The sequence below is a fragment of the Pan troglodytes genome, chromosome 20 (assembly GCF_028858775.2).
Source record: "Pan troglodytes isolate AG18354 chromosome 20, NHGRI_mPanTro3-v2.0_pri, whole genome shotgun sequence".
Taxonomy (NCBI): Eukaryota; Metazoa; Chordata; class Mammalia; order Primates; family Hominidae; genus Pan; species Pan troglodytes.
Genome location: NC_072418.2, coordinates 40084756 through 40099953, shown reverse-complemented (window position 1 = coordinate 40099953; position 15198 = coordinate 40084756). Strand labels below are relative to the sequence as shown.

At 41.5% G+C, this 15198-nt stretch overlaps 1 protein-coding gene and 1 long non-coding RNA gene across 9 annotated transcripts in view; one reads left to right on the top strand and one right to left on the bottom strand.

Moving 5' to 3' along the window:
• ZNF529 (zinc finger protein 529) overlaps positions 1-15198 on the bottom strand; it is a 59287-nt gene that overhangs the window by 28719 nt on the left and 15370 nt on the right. The window lies entirely within an intron of this gene.
• Positions 37-4607, top strand: LOC104003366 (uncharacterized). 4 transcript variants are annotated; one of them, XR_010153842.1, is made up of 4 exons: positions 37-213; positions 1506-1578; positions 3822-3918; positions 4483-4607. It is a non-coding gene; the product is annotated as an uncharacterized LOC104003366 (long non-coding RNA). The 4 variants fall into 4 exon arrangements; XR_010153844.1 differs by having other exon boundaries at positions 4195-4607; XR_010153843.1 differs by having other exon boundaries at positions 37-243.

Here is a 15198-nt window from a genome sequence, read left to right as displayed (position 1 = left end):
AGGTCGAAGTTCATCCGCGGCCCTGGGGCCTGTGGGAAACGTAGTCCAACAACGAAAGAGCCCTGAAGCTCAAGCGGAGCCCGCTGGCCGCAGGGGCCGCACCACGCCCCAGACCCTGGAGTTTCCGGGTGCGCAGACCCTTGTCGTCAGCAGAGGCTGCCGCTGCGCGTCCCCTAGGCGCGGAAGAGGCGGCTGGTGGTCCCTGATGGCAAGGTGAAGTCGAGGCAGTAATCGGGAACCCAGGTTGGGAGGACAGAATGGGGAACAGGAAGCTGGGGCGAGGGTGGTCTTGGGGGAGGTGGGGGGCCGCGGAATTCTAGGTGGCCCCTGCCTCACCTCTGGAAAGAACCGGAAGCCCGGGCCGGGGAGGGTGAAAGGAGTCGCGGACCCGGCTGCTCAGCGGAGGAAACCCGGACCCCAGGCTGAGGGAGGCCGAAGAAGGAACTGAAGGGCCGGGCTGGGAAGGCCTGAAGCGAGTACAGCCTTTAGGCTGGAGAGGGTCGAGGGGAGAACTCGGAGCCTGAGTCGGGCGAGGTTTTGCTCCACTCTGGCTTCTAAGTGTGGGAGCCTCAGGATGTGACCCGTGGTCGTAAACCTGAGGGTGACTTGGAGTTTTTGTCCGTTTTGCACCATGAGAAAGGCCCCAAATGGAATCTGGCAGGTAGCGGCGGTTCAGTGTGTGTGTGTCTGCCTTAGGGCGTGTTTTACACTGTTGACGAAAAGACTCAAACTCTAAAGTATTTGAAGAGACTTATTCTGAGCTAAATATGAGTGACCAATGGCCGGTGGCCCAGCCCTCAGGAGATCTTGAGAACCTGTGCCCAGGGTGGTCGGGATATATGTGGTTTTATACCTTTTAGGGAAACATGAGACACCAATCAAATACATGTAAAATGTACATTGATTCCCTCCGGAAAGGCGGGACAGCTGGAAGGTGGCTGGCCTTCCAGGTCATAGGTAGATTCAAAGATTATTTGATTGGCAATGGGTTGAAAGAGTTATTGACGTAAGACTTAGGAATGTCTCCAGGTAGCACGCTTCACAGAGAATAGATTGTAAATGTTTCTTTTCAGACTTGGGGTCTTTTCTATCAGTAATTCCAAAATGGAGGAGGGTATAATGAAGCATGTCCGACCCGCCCACCCCCGCCTTTCCATCATGGCTTTACTAGTTTTTCAGGTTAGGAATGCCCTGGCCAAGAGGAGGGGTCCATTCAAGATGGTCTGGGTGTGCTTAGGATTTTATTTTTGGTTTACAACACCAGCACCACCGGAGTTTGCTGGTGTCCTTTCCAGTCAGTTTCAAAGCGGAGACAGCCATAGTTCTGATTTGTGTCACTGTAACTGTCAGTTCCGGAATTCCATATTTCTCCTTTAGTTTACCCTAATGTCTGTGAGATTTCATGTGTAGTTCATTTTTCTTTTTCTGAACAGCACTCCATTGTGCAAATATACCACAATTTGTGTAGTCATTTTTCTGTTGTTGAACATTTGGCATATTTACAGGTTTTATACATTACGAAGGCACGTTTCCATTTCTCCTGGGCAAATATTTAGAAGAAAAGTTGCTGGGTAATTGGTAAGTTTACATTTAACTTTCCAAGAAGCTGATAAGCCTCTTAGAATGATTAGTTGTGATTTGTGTGTGTGATTGTGTAACTGGAGTAAGTAGTTTCTGAGTTTGCTTTGCTATGTTTGTGTGGAATTATAAGATGGGCTCAACAGGGTTGTCAATGTCATGTAGGGTCCATAGGATTGTGGCTTTCTGGAGTAGGTAAGATCACAGGAAACTGAATGTGTCTGTGCTAATTGTTATTTATCATGGTTTTGTGTGTACATTCCATGATAACTGAAAATGGATCACTATGTAAGTGATGTTAATGACTGAAGAACTCTGTGTGTCTGGTGTATTTCATTTTGCTTGCAGAATTATGACAGTTTCTAATAACTAAAATATCACAAGCATTGGAAACTAGGAGGTAAAATTATAATTTCTAGATGACAGGGTTGCATTACCTGGAAACATCATACAAACTAAATCCAATATGTTGAAATGAGGAGGACTCCATATGTAGCACAGAAGTAAAATACTTTCATCCCTACCACTTTGAATAGTTATATAGATTTGAGGTCCCCTCCCACCCATCCCCCCGCCTCCTGCTTGCCCCTGGATGAAGTTGAGGGTGATTTAATGCCCTCCTAAATCACTTTAAGCCAAGTAAAAGTACTTGAAATACTAAAAATCACAAAGTCAGCTTTGTAGTAATTAAAATAGTCATTTTCTAATTAAAATATTTACTGTAAAAATCAAATTTCAAACTTCATTTCAAAGAAAAATTTCTTTCAACTGTCTAGAGCCTACAGTGTAATTACTTTCTTCTCTACTTCCCCAACCTGTATTACTAAATAGTTACTATCTCGCATAATGATTAGGATTTAATAGTAAATGCTTATTAGTTAACTAGGCAGGTTTAACCAAGTTATTATAGAAACTCTAAGAGGTTTCACATGTGTTTTTGTTTTGTTTTGTTTTGTTTGTTTGTTTTGAGATGGAGTCTCACTCTGTCACCCAGGTGGGAGTGCAATGGCGTCATCTCGGCTCCCTGTGACCTCCGCCTCCCGGGTTCAAGCAGTTATCCTGCCTCAACCTCCCAAGTAGTTGGGATTACAGGCACCCGCCACCACACCCGGCTAATTTTTGTATTTTTAGTAGAGACGGGGTTTCACCATGTTGGCCAGGCTGGTCTCCAACTGCTGACCTCTTGATCCACCCACCTCCGCCTCCCAAAGTGCTGGGATTACAGGCGTGAGCCACTGCACCCGGCCTCACGTGGCTTCTTTTGCCTCCCTTCTCTCTGTGTTGTTCACCTTTAAAAAAAAAGAATCCAAAAGAGCAAGGGTCCTTTCCTGCAAATTATAAAAGCTATGGCTGAGAATGTTTCTTCTCTCCTTTCTGAAATATCTTTCCCCCAGGATAACTGAGCATTTGCCTACCATGAAACTTCCATGAGATAGGATTCTCCATTTTCTTTTATTCTAGTCAGATAACGATGTTGCCTTCTCCAAGTTACCCTTCTAATTGTAACTACTGTTCACTTAATAATTGGATATTTCGGCCGGGCACGGTGGCTCACGCCTGTAATCCCAACACTTTGGGAGGCTGAGGCAGGTGGATCACGAGGTCAGGAGTTCAAGACCAGCCTGGCCAACATAGTGAAACCCCGTCTCTACTAAAAATACAAAAATTATCCAGGCGTGGTGGCCCACGCCTGTAGTCCCAGCTACTCGGGAGGCTGAGGCAGGAGAATTGCTTGAACCCAGGAAGCGGAGGTTGCAGTGAGCCAAGATCGTGCCATTGTACTCCATTCTGGGCTACAAAGCAAGACTCCATCTCAAAATAATAACAATAATAATAATAATAATAATAATTGGCTATATCACTCAGCACTCCTTTTCACTCCTATAAACAGAAACATATTCCCTTGAATTAAATAAGCATATATTCCTTTCATAAACCTTTTTTATACAGATAGTGATTTGATGTCTATGTAGTGAGTAGTCAGGAGAGCCCATACAAGGGAAAGCCTCATCATGTCCACATATCTCAGTTTACTAGTGAGTGATTCTAGTTTTTCTTTTTTTTTTTTTTTTTTTTAGAGACAGGGTCTTTGTCACCCAGGCTGGGGGGCAGTGGCACAATCTTGGCTCACTGCAGCCTCGACCTCTCAGGCTCAAGTGACTCTCCCATTTCAGTCTCCTGAGTAGCTGGGACCACAGGCACCCACTACTATACCTGGCTAATTTTTGTATTTTGTATTTTAGGTGGAGACAAGGTTTCGCCACATTGACTGGGCTGGTCTCGAACTCCTGAGCTCAAGCAACCCGCCCTCCTTGACCTCCCAAAGTGCTAGGATTACAGGTGTGAACCACCGTGCCCGGCCCTACTTTCTATCGAAGTAGAATAGGTAGATCACGTTATTATTAACAGTATATGGGAAGAGGGAGGTCCTCCCATGTTACATTGTTCTCCCTTCACCTTCTGGGTCATGTTGCACCACTGTTTCCCTTCTAGTCATATCCCAGGGGGCCTTGTCCCATTTATACAGCTCCATTCTAGTGGTCACCAGAGGAATGGGAGTAATCTGATTGAAAGATAAGACAGAAGATTGTACTCTCTTTTTTTTTTTTGAGACAGAGTCACCCAGGCTGGAATGCAGTGGCATGGTCATGGCTCACCGCAGTCTTAAACTCCTGGGCCCAAGCAATCCTCCCACTCAGCCTCCTGAGTAGCTGGGACTAGAGGCACATGCAACCACATGCAGCTATTTTTTTTTAAATTTTCTGTAGAGACAGGGTCTCACTGTGTTGCTCAGTTTGTCTCAAACTCCTGGGCTCAAGTGATCCTCCTGCCTTGGCCTCACAAAGTACTAGGATTACAGGCATGAGTTACCACACTCAGCTGAACTCTACTCTTTATGTTCAGGAAAGCACTGGAGAAGAGAGAAGACAAGAGAAACAGGTCCATGGTGACAGGAGCCTAGGAATAGAGCAGGCCTTCAGTCTTGGTGAAAAAATAAATGGTATTCTAAGCCTTCCTTTGGACATTAATTCAGTACTACCCACTCTTTTTCTCTTGTCCATTCCTCCCTTACATTTTTTTTATAAAATGAAGAACTCAATCCCTTATTTTTTTTTCTATCCTTCAAGTGAGGGGCAAGAACAAAGAGTGTGGGGGAGATTTTTTTTTTTTTTTTTTAAGACGGAGTCTTACTCTGTCGCCCAGGCTGGAGTGCAGTGGTGCTATCTCGGCTCACTGCAACCTCCGCCTCCCAGGTTCAAGCGATCCTCCTGCCTCAGCCTCCCAAGTAGCTGGGACTACAGGCCCGCGCCACCGCATGCAGCTAATTTTTTGTATTTTTAGTAGAGACGAGGTTTCAACATGTTGGACAGGATGGTCTTGATCTCCTTTTTTTTTTTTTTTTTTTTGAGACGGAGTCTCACTCTGTTGGCCAGGCTGGAGTGCAGTGGCGTGATCTCGGCTCACTGCAAACTCTGCCTCCCAGGTTCACGCCATTCTCCTGCCTCAGCCTCCCGAGTAGCTGGGACTATAGGTGCCCGCAACGATGCCCGGCTAATTTTTTGTATTTTTAGTAGAGATGGGGTTTCACCGTGTTAGCCAGGATGGTCTCGATCTCCTGACCTTGTGATCCCCCGCCTCAGCCTCCAAAAGTGCTAGGATTATAGGCATGAGCCACTGCACTCCACTGGGGGAGAATTTTTTTTATTTTTATTTTTGAGATGAAGTGTTGCTCTGTTGCCCAGGATGGAGTGCAGTGGTGCGATCTTGGCTCACTGCAACTTCTGCCTCCCGGGTTCAAGCAATTCTGCTGCCTCAGCCTCCCTGGTAGCTGGGATTATGCCACCACACTTGGCTGATTTTTGTGTTTTTAGTACAGATGGTTTCGCCATTTGACCAGGCTGGTCTCGAACTCCTGACTTCAAGTGATCTGCCAGCCTTGGCCTCCCAAAGTGCTGGGATTACAGGCGTGAGCCACTGCACCTGGCAACATGTAGTATTAAGTTGTGTATTTGCGCCTGGAAGCAGTGGCTCATGCCTATAATCCCAGCACTTCGGGAGGCCAAGGCGGGTGGATCACCTGAGGTCAGGAGTTCGAGACCAGCCTGGCCAACATGGTGAAAACCTGTCTCCACTAAAAATTAGCCAGGCATGGTCGTGGGCGCCTGTAATCCCAGCTACTCGGGAGGCTGAGGCAGAGAATTGCTTGAACCCGGGAGGTGGAGGTTGTAGTGAGCCGAGATTGCGCCGTTGCACTCCAGCCTGGGAGACAGAGTGAGACTCCGTCTAAAAAAAAAAAATACGACATATGTGAATTAGAAATTCTAAGCTGAGAAAGCTACTTAAAATTGGTCAAGAAAAAGATACACATTAAGTATAAGAAAGTTGGCATGGCTATAGTAGTATCAGATAATAGGCCTCAAAACAATGTATATGGCAGGAGATAGGTAACAGTCATAAAAGAGCAGGTCGTTAGGAATTTGCATATACATTTGTCACTACAGGGATACATTCTGAGAAATGTATTATTAGGTGATTGCATCATGCAAGCATCATAGAGCACACTAACACAAACAGCAATGGGGCAGCCTACTACATACCTAAGTTATATGGTATAGCCTATTGCTGCTAGGCTACAAACCTGTATAGCATATTATATAGCATATAGCATACCTGTATTGAATGCTGTAGGCATTTATAACACAGTGGTATTTGTGTATCTAAACATAGCAAAGGTACAGTAAAAATACTGTATAAAATATTAAAAAATGGCACACCGGTATAAGATACTTGCCATGAATGGAGCTTGCGGGACTGAATTTCTGGGTGCATCAGTGAGTGAGTTGTGAGAGAATGCTAAGGACTAGGACATTACTATATACTGCTGTAGACTTTACAAGCAGTACACTTAGGCTTCACTAAATTTATTTTTTTAAGTTTTCTTCAATAATAAATTAACCTTAGCTTCCTGTAATATTTTTACATTATAAACTTACTATTTTTTATCTTTCTGAATTGTAGTAACTCTTCACTTAAAACGCAAACACATTATATAGCAACACAAAAATATTTCTGTCCTTATTCTATAGGCTTTTTTCTATTTAAAAATTTTTTTGTTTTAAAAATGTTTGTTACTTTTTAAACTTTCTTGTTAAAAACAAACACACTTTAGCCTGGGCCTACACAGGGTCTAGAGTATCAATATGTCTTTTACCGCCATATCTTGTCCAACTGGAATGCCGTCTTCAGGATTAAAAATATGCATGGAGCTGTCATCGCCTATGAAAACAATGCCTTCTTCTGGATACCTCCTGAAGGACTTGCCTGAGGCTGTTTTACAGTTACTTTTTTTTTTTTTAATAAGTAGAAGGAGTACAGTCTAAAATAATAATACAAATAGTACAATAAATTACATAAACTAGTAATGTAATCACTTATTATTATCACCTATCACGTACTATACATAATTGCATGTGCTATACTTTTATACAACTGGAAGCACAGTAGGTTTATTTACACCAGCGTCACCACAAACACCTGAGTGATATGTTGCATGACAACGTCCACAAGTGATAGGAATTTTTCAGCTCCATTGTAATCTTATGGGACCACCATTGTATATGTGTCCATCATTGAGTAAAATGTTATTACATGACACATGACTGTATGTGTTCATCAGGAATATGTATGCTAGTATGAACCTATAATGAGAGTGTTAAATTTTATGAAGCAAAAACTAACAGAACAAAAGAAATAGATCCACAAGCATAATTGGAAATCCACAATTATATCTCAGTAATTGATAGCACTTGTAGGCAAGAAATTCAGTAGTATATGTAATCAGCTCTTCATATATGCAGATTCAACCAATAGCAATGCACAAATATTCAGAAAAAACACAATGACAGTAAAAAAATACAAATTTTAAAATACAGTATAAAATTATTTACATAGCATTTACATTGTATTAGGTATTATAAAAAATCTAGAGATGGTTTAAAGTATACAGAAGGTTGTGCATAGGTTATATGCAACTACTACACCATTTTATATAACAAACTTGGGCATCTATAGGTTTTGGTATCCACAAGGTGTCCTGGAACCAGTCCCCTGTGGATAGCAAGGGACAACTGTATAGAAGATATGAACCACACCAGTCAACATGACCTAATTGTTGTTTACAGAACACCATACCCACAATTGAAAAATTACATTCTTTTCATGTACCTGAATAGTCCCCACGATAGACTATAGCTGGACCATAAGTCACAATAAACTTCAAAAGATTGCCACGTTACAGGGAATGAGCATTAGAAACCAGTAATAAGAAACCTATACAGTCCTTCAATACATGGAAATTAAATAACACACTTCTAAATCTACAGATCATTGAATAAATAAGGGGAAAATGTTTTGAAATATGAAAAAGTGACAACACAGCATATCAAAATTGGAAGGATACAGCTAAAGCAGAGTTGAGAGGAATGTTAAGTACTTAAATAAAAAAAGGAGAAATTAATAGCAGCATTATTCACAATAACCAAGAAATACGTACAACCCAGATGTTCATCAGTGGATGAATGGATAAACAAAATGTGGTAATATGATTTGGATATTTGTTCCCTCAAAATCTCACACGGACATGTGACCCCCAATGTTGGAGGTGGCGCCTAGTGGGAGGTGTTGGATTATGGGGTGGATCTCATGAATGGCTTGGTGTCCTCCACGTGGATATGAGTTCACCCTATAGCTAGTTGTTTAAAAGAGCCTGGCACCTCCTCCCTCCCCCTTTTGTTCCCTCTTGCCATGTGATATGCTAGCTCTCCCTTTGCCTTCTGCCATAATTGTAAGCTTCCTGAGGCCTCACCAGAAGCAGATGCTGGCACTATGCTTCTTGTACAGCCTATAGAACCATAAGCTAAATAAACCATTTTTCTTTATAAATTACCCAGCCTCAGGTGTTCCTTTATAGCAACACAAAACAGACTAATACATGTGGCATATACATACAATGTAATATTATTCAGCCTTGGAAGGAAATTTTGACATATGCTACAATGTGGCTGAACCTTGAGGATATTCTAACAAGCCAATCACAAAAAGATAACTACTTATGATTCCACTCATATGAAGTATCTAGAGTAGTCCACCTCATAAAATCAGAAAGTATTACTGGTCTCCCACTTTTAGGCTATTAACGCTTGTAGTGAGAGTTTGTAGGTTTCTTGTCGTGGTTGCCAGGGGCTGGGGGCAGGGGGAAAAGGGTAGTTATTATTTGATGGATATAGTTTCACATTTACAGGATGAAAAAGTTGTGGATGTTGGTTGTACAAAAATGGGAATATACTTAATGCTGCTGAGCTGTATGCTCAAATAGTTAAGATGGTAAATTTTATGTTACATGTATACTTTGCCACAATTTTTAAAAATGAGGAAAGGCTTAAACAAGAATAATAAACATGCTATATGCTAAACCAAAAGTCAAAAAAAAGAAATAAAGATGGGCATAAATCGGCCGGGCGCGGTGGCTCACGCCTGTAATCCCAGCACTGTGGGAGGCTGAGACGGGCGGATCACGAGGTCAGGAGATTGAGACCATCCTGACTAACACGGTGAAACCCCATCTCTACTAAAAATGCAAAAAATTAGCCGGGAGTTGTGGCAGGCGCCGCCTGTAGTCCCAGCTACTCGGGAGGCTGAGGCAGGAGAATGGCCTAAATCCGGGAGGAGGAGCTTGCAGTGAGCCAAGATCGCACCACAGCACTCCAGGCTGGGTGACAGAGCGAGACTCCATCTTAAAAAAAAAAAAAAAAAAAAAAAAAAAAAAAAAAAAAAAAAAAAAAGATGAGCATAAATCAATTAAGTAGAAATAGAAAGCAGACCATTAAGAAAATGAACAAAACAAAAAGTTTATTTGAAGGTATTTTAAAAATTGATAAATCCCTAGTAAGCATAATTAGTAAAAGAGCAAACACAAATTACCCATGTCAGGAATAAAAATGAAGATGCCACTACGGATCCTATGGACAGTAAAATGATAAGGCAATATTATGAACAATTTTATGCCAACAAATTTGACATTTTAGATGAAATTCATCCATTCCTTTAAAAGCACAGCTTCTCAAAACTCTTGACTCAAAATGAAATAGAAAAACAGAAAGTGTGTATCTAATTTTTTGTTTGTTTGGAGACAGGGTCTTGCTTTGTCACCCAGACTGGAGGCTAGTGGCATGATCATGACTCACTACAGCCTCAACCTACCAGTATCAAGTGATTCTTCTGTCTCAGCCTCCCAAGTAGCTGGGACTACAGGTGGGCACCACTATGGCCAGCTAATTAAAAAAAAAATTTAGAGACAGGGTCTCACTTTGTTGTGCAGGCTGGTCTTGAACTCCTGGGCTCAAGAAATCCTCCCACCTTGGCCTCCCAAAGTGCTGAGATTTCAGGCATGTGCCATGACACCTGGCCTAAAATTTTAAGTTTTAATAAATAAAAATCCATACATACAGAACCAGGTTCAGCTCCACTGAAACCCCTGCAACTCAGCCAAAAGTAAATGTAACATGGTTTTGAATGCTGTCTTAATCCAGGGCACATGAAAAACCCTTAAAAACAAAAACAAAAACAAAGCATACCTCTGCCCCACCGAGATGAGCTCAAAAACAAACATTACAAACAACGAGGAAATAACCATCACAGGAGGGTCAGCAGAGTAAATAAATAATAAAGTTGGCACCTACAAGAACTGCATATAATATGACAATATGAAAGAATATGAAATGTTTTAAATGGAAAAAAACTCATAATGAAAGCATAATACTTAAAAAGAATCAGTAGATTTAAAAAATAACCAGAGAAAATTTCTAGAAATAAAAAAGATCTTAAGTATAGAGAACATAACAAGCACAGCTCAAAATTAATGAACTTAAAGATATATCTGAAGAGATTACCTATAATGCAGCACAGAGATAAAAAGCGAAATACAGATGAGAAACTGAGACATGGAAGAAAATAAAAGCACCCAAGACACATCTAATAAATGTCATAAAAGGAGAAAAAGGAGGAGAAGCATCAGAAGAAAAAGTGGTTTACAACTTTTCATAATTAAACTCAATTTTAAGATGAGGAATCAAAATGAGTGTCAAGTAGGATAATGAAAGCGGATCTAACACCTAGACACATCACAGTGATAATGCAAAACAGAAATCCTGAAAAGAAGGAAGAGAGGGAAGGAAAGAAAAGAAAAACAGAAAAGACATGCTACCTAAAAGGAAAGATGATTGGGCACAAGATGTCAGAAGACAGGAGAATAATACCTTCAAACTGATAGAGGAAAAGTAGCAATTAAGAGTGGGGCAAAATAAAGACATTTTCAGACAAAGATAAGGTTTTTTTCATAGACTCACTGGAAGAATTTCTAAAGGATGTGAATCAGCAAAAAGAAAAACCCAGAAAGACAGAATGAGATAAAATTTTAAATGATGAGCAAGGAAATTGGTAAATATGTTGGGGATTCTGTTTACTAAGTAATGATGATTACTTTTTACGGAATTTCAAAACAAATTAGATCAAAAGCACCAGACAAAAATAGAAAGAGGCCGGATGCAATAGTTGACACCTGTAATCCCAGCACTTTGGGAGGCCAAGATGGGCAGATCACTTGAGGTCAGAAGTTGGAGACCAGCCTGGCCAACATGCTGAAACCCCATTTTCACTAGAAATACAAAAATCAGCTGGGTGTGGTGGCGCTCACCTGTAATCCCAACTACTCAGGAGGCTAAGGCAAGATAATCGCTTGAACCCAGGAGGTGGTGGTTGCAGTGAACCGAGATTGCCCCACTGCACCACTCCACCCTGGGTAACAGACGGAGACTGTCTCAAAAAAAAAAAAAAAGAAAGAAAGAAAGTGTACCTACAGCATTCTAAGGTCTTTTTTATTGCTCAAGAAGGAGATACCAATTAGTCATTAAGTCAAAGATGCAAGGTTAAGAGTAACTTCCGATAGTAAAGCAATACAATATCTTATTTTTAATCCAGTGCAGGGGAAAGTAGAATAAAGAGCACTTAATTGATCTCATAGAAGTCAATAAAACATAAAAGAAGCAGCAAGTATAAGCCTGATTAAAAAGAAAGTGGGGAAAGAGATGGGTCATTGAGCTAAGGGGAGGCCTGGTGACAGCTCTTGGAAGATGAAGTCTGACCAGAATAGCACATAAGTCAATCAGGTTGCTGTGGCCAAAGTGCATGGTCCTTGCCTCTCTGAGTTTGTGGTGGGGAGAAACAACAAACCCAACACTAAACATGGAGGAAAGAATTAAAGACTCAGGCCTATCAGTTTCCACTCCCTGCCCTCCCGTTACTCCCAGTTTAAAGGCTTACAGGGGCTCATGGATGAGTGGGAAGTTTTTGTGAAGTTTGATAGAGAAATGAGCTGCCTCTTGACCAGCAGAGAGCCCCAGGGTCATCCTCATGTGGAGTAACAGGGCTGCAGGGCAGTCAGTGTTCCAGAGCCCTGTGCTCACAGATCTAGCTACAATCCCCACCTGCACTGTTTTTAGTTGTGTATATCCCTTAATGTTACTGAACCTCATTCTCTTCTGATGTGAAATGAACACAGGCATTTCTGCTCAACCCATTTCATCTGTAAATGGAATAAGTCTTTATGAAATGAGACAAAGTATATTCAGTGTCTGCATTGCAGTCAATAAATTAGTGTCTTTCTACCTGTTTCTCACAAAACTGAAATAAAAGCTGGAAAACTGCTTTGTAAACCATAAGGCACTCTGCATACAAAAGAGATTACTATGAATTTTTCCTAAGTGATTAACTCATGACTCCTTTCCATACTCCTCAGCAGTGGCAACATTGGGAGGCTGGATTTTGGTGGGATGGAAGATAATGAGGAGACTCTGGTTTCTGGCCAGCTCCAGGACTGGATGTGATGGTTAACGATACTTAACGCCACCACACAGCTCATTCCCTAGCTGGCTCAGTAACTATGGATCTCTAAGCAATGTCTTAACATTTATGCTTACATCTGCTAAGCTAAGTATGTACTGTTCCTTGATTTACATGCCACATTGATTATTTAAGGGGTTCCAACTGTGGATCATGAGGCAGAAGAGGTGACAATGAAAGGTCAGGCAAAGACAGGAGTGTCCAGTGTGGAACATGAAATCCCATCCTGACATAAAACATTATATGCTGTTTATTACATTTTAACTTCAGAAATTATCGACTCCATTTTCCATTTCCTTGCAATATGTATTGAGCTTTTCAGTCCTGTTTTGTCATCATGCAAACAAGTAAAATTCTTCAGGATGCAGACCCACCTAATAGTACTAAAAAGGAATCTTTAAAAAATATGGAGATGTCTTCTCCCTATGGAGCTACAGGGGAAAAGACACCACTCTGTGTCATAAAATCTATTTAAATGGTTGCCGGGCGCGGTGGCTCACCCCTGTAATCCCAGCACTTTGGTAGGCCGAGGCAGGTGGATCATGAGGTCAGGAGTTCAAGACCAGCCTGACCAATATGATGAAACCCCATCTCTACTAAAAACACAAAAATTAGCCGGGCGTGGTGGTGTGCATCTCTAATCCCAGCTACTCAGGAGGCTGAGGTGGGAGAATTGCTTGGAGCCGGGAGATGGAGGCTGCAGTGAGCTGAGATCATGCCATTGCACTCCAGCCTGGGCAACAGAGTGAAAGCGAGACTCCGTCTCAAAAAAAAAAAAAAAAAAAAGCTATTTAAAAGAACCTGATATGATAAAGTATTGAATTGAGAACACTCAGTGAATATCAGCATTACTCTCCTGTTCAGTAGAGAGATAACTCTGATCATCCTCCTCAGCTATTTTCCTGTCTATAATTTGCTTATTTGTATTATTTGTGCAAAGAAGTCTTTAAGACCTCATATTTCAATAGGAATCCTAAATCCTGTTGTTTATGTCATAATTCGCTGCCCTGATAATGCTTAAACTCATCTCTGTTTTTCTAAAAGACATAAATATGTATAAGGTTTCTATATTAAGAAAAAAGACGAGTATGCTGTTTCTGTTTACTTCTATCAGCATAAAGGTATAATAAAATCCCATGAGTGGCTGGGCGTGGTGGCTCACGCCGGTAATCCCAACACTTTGGGAGGCTGAGGCAGGTGGATCACTTAAGGTCAGGAGTTGGAGACCAGCCTGGCCAACATGGTGAAACCCCCTCTACTAAAAATACAAAAATTAGCCAGGCGTGGTGGCGAGCACCTGTAATCCCAGCTACTCAGGAGGCTGAGGCAGGAGAATCGCTTGAACCCATGAGGCGGAGGTTGCAGTGAGCCAAGATCATGCCACTGTACTCGAGCCTCGGTGTCAGAGCAAGACTCCGTCTCAGGAAAAAAAAAAAAAAAAAAAAAAAATCCCATTAGGGAAATGCACAACAAAACAATAATGAGATACTATGAATACACCTACTACGATGGCTATAATTTATTTTAAAGTGTTGGGAAGGATGTTGAGAAATAAAAACTCTTTTACCCTGCTAGTGGGAATGTAAAATGGTCCAGTTGCTGTGAAAATCAATCTGGCAGTTCCTGAAATGGTTAAACATAATGTTAGCATGTAATCTCCCGTTCTGCTCCTCAGATCTACCTGACAGAAATGAAAACATTTCCACACTAAAACAGGCACATAAATCTTCACAGCAGCATTATTCACAGTAGCCAAAAAATGGAAACAATCTAAACATCCGTCAGCTGATGAATGGGTAAGCAAGATGTCATATCCTTACCACACCTTAGAATATTATTCAGTCATAAAAAGAAAGTAATAATGATACACGTTACATGGACGAACCTTCAAAACATTATGGTAAGTTAAGCTAGTCATGAAGGATTTACATACTGCATGACTCCATTTATATGAAATGTCCAGAACAGGAAAATCTCTCAAGAAAAAGCACATTAACGGTTGCCTAGGGCTGGAGGGCATGGGGGTTTGGAAGTGACAGCTAGGGGGAGCCAGATTTCTTTGGGAGATACATACGATCTAAAATTGTGGTGATGCTTGAGCCCAGGAGTTTGAGACCAGACTCGCCAACATGGTGAAACCCTTTCTTTACTAAAAATACAAAAATTAGCTGTGTGTGGTGGCATGTGCCTGTAATCCCAGCTATTTGGGAGGCTGAGGCAGGAGACTCACTTGAACCCGGGAGGAGGAAGTTGCAGTGAGCCGAGATCATGCCACTGCAGTCCAGCCTGGGTGAAAGAGCAAGACTCTCTCAAAATAAAATAAAATTGTGGTGATGAATGTATAACTGTGAATATACAAAAATCCATTGAATTGTACACTTTAAATGGGTGAATTGTATATGAATTATGGCTCAATAAAGTGGTTTTAATGTGTCTCATGCCTTAAGGGATTACTAGTTTAGTATATGGCCTCCAGTAGTGGTTTAATGAAATTCCGTGGGAGATCTCTTGAGCTTTATTCAGAGCGTTGTTTTACCCTCCTAGTGTCCACTCCCTGCTGTCTTTGCATAGGAGAACCACAGTCCTGTATTCAGAGGTAAAAGTGGATAAGTATCTCATGATTTGAGGATAGGTGTGATGGAAAGAGAGTTGTCATTCACTTGG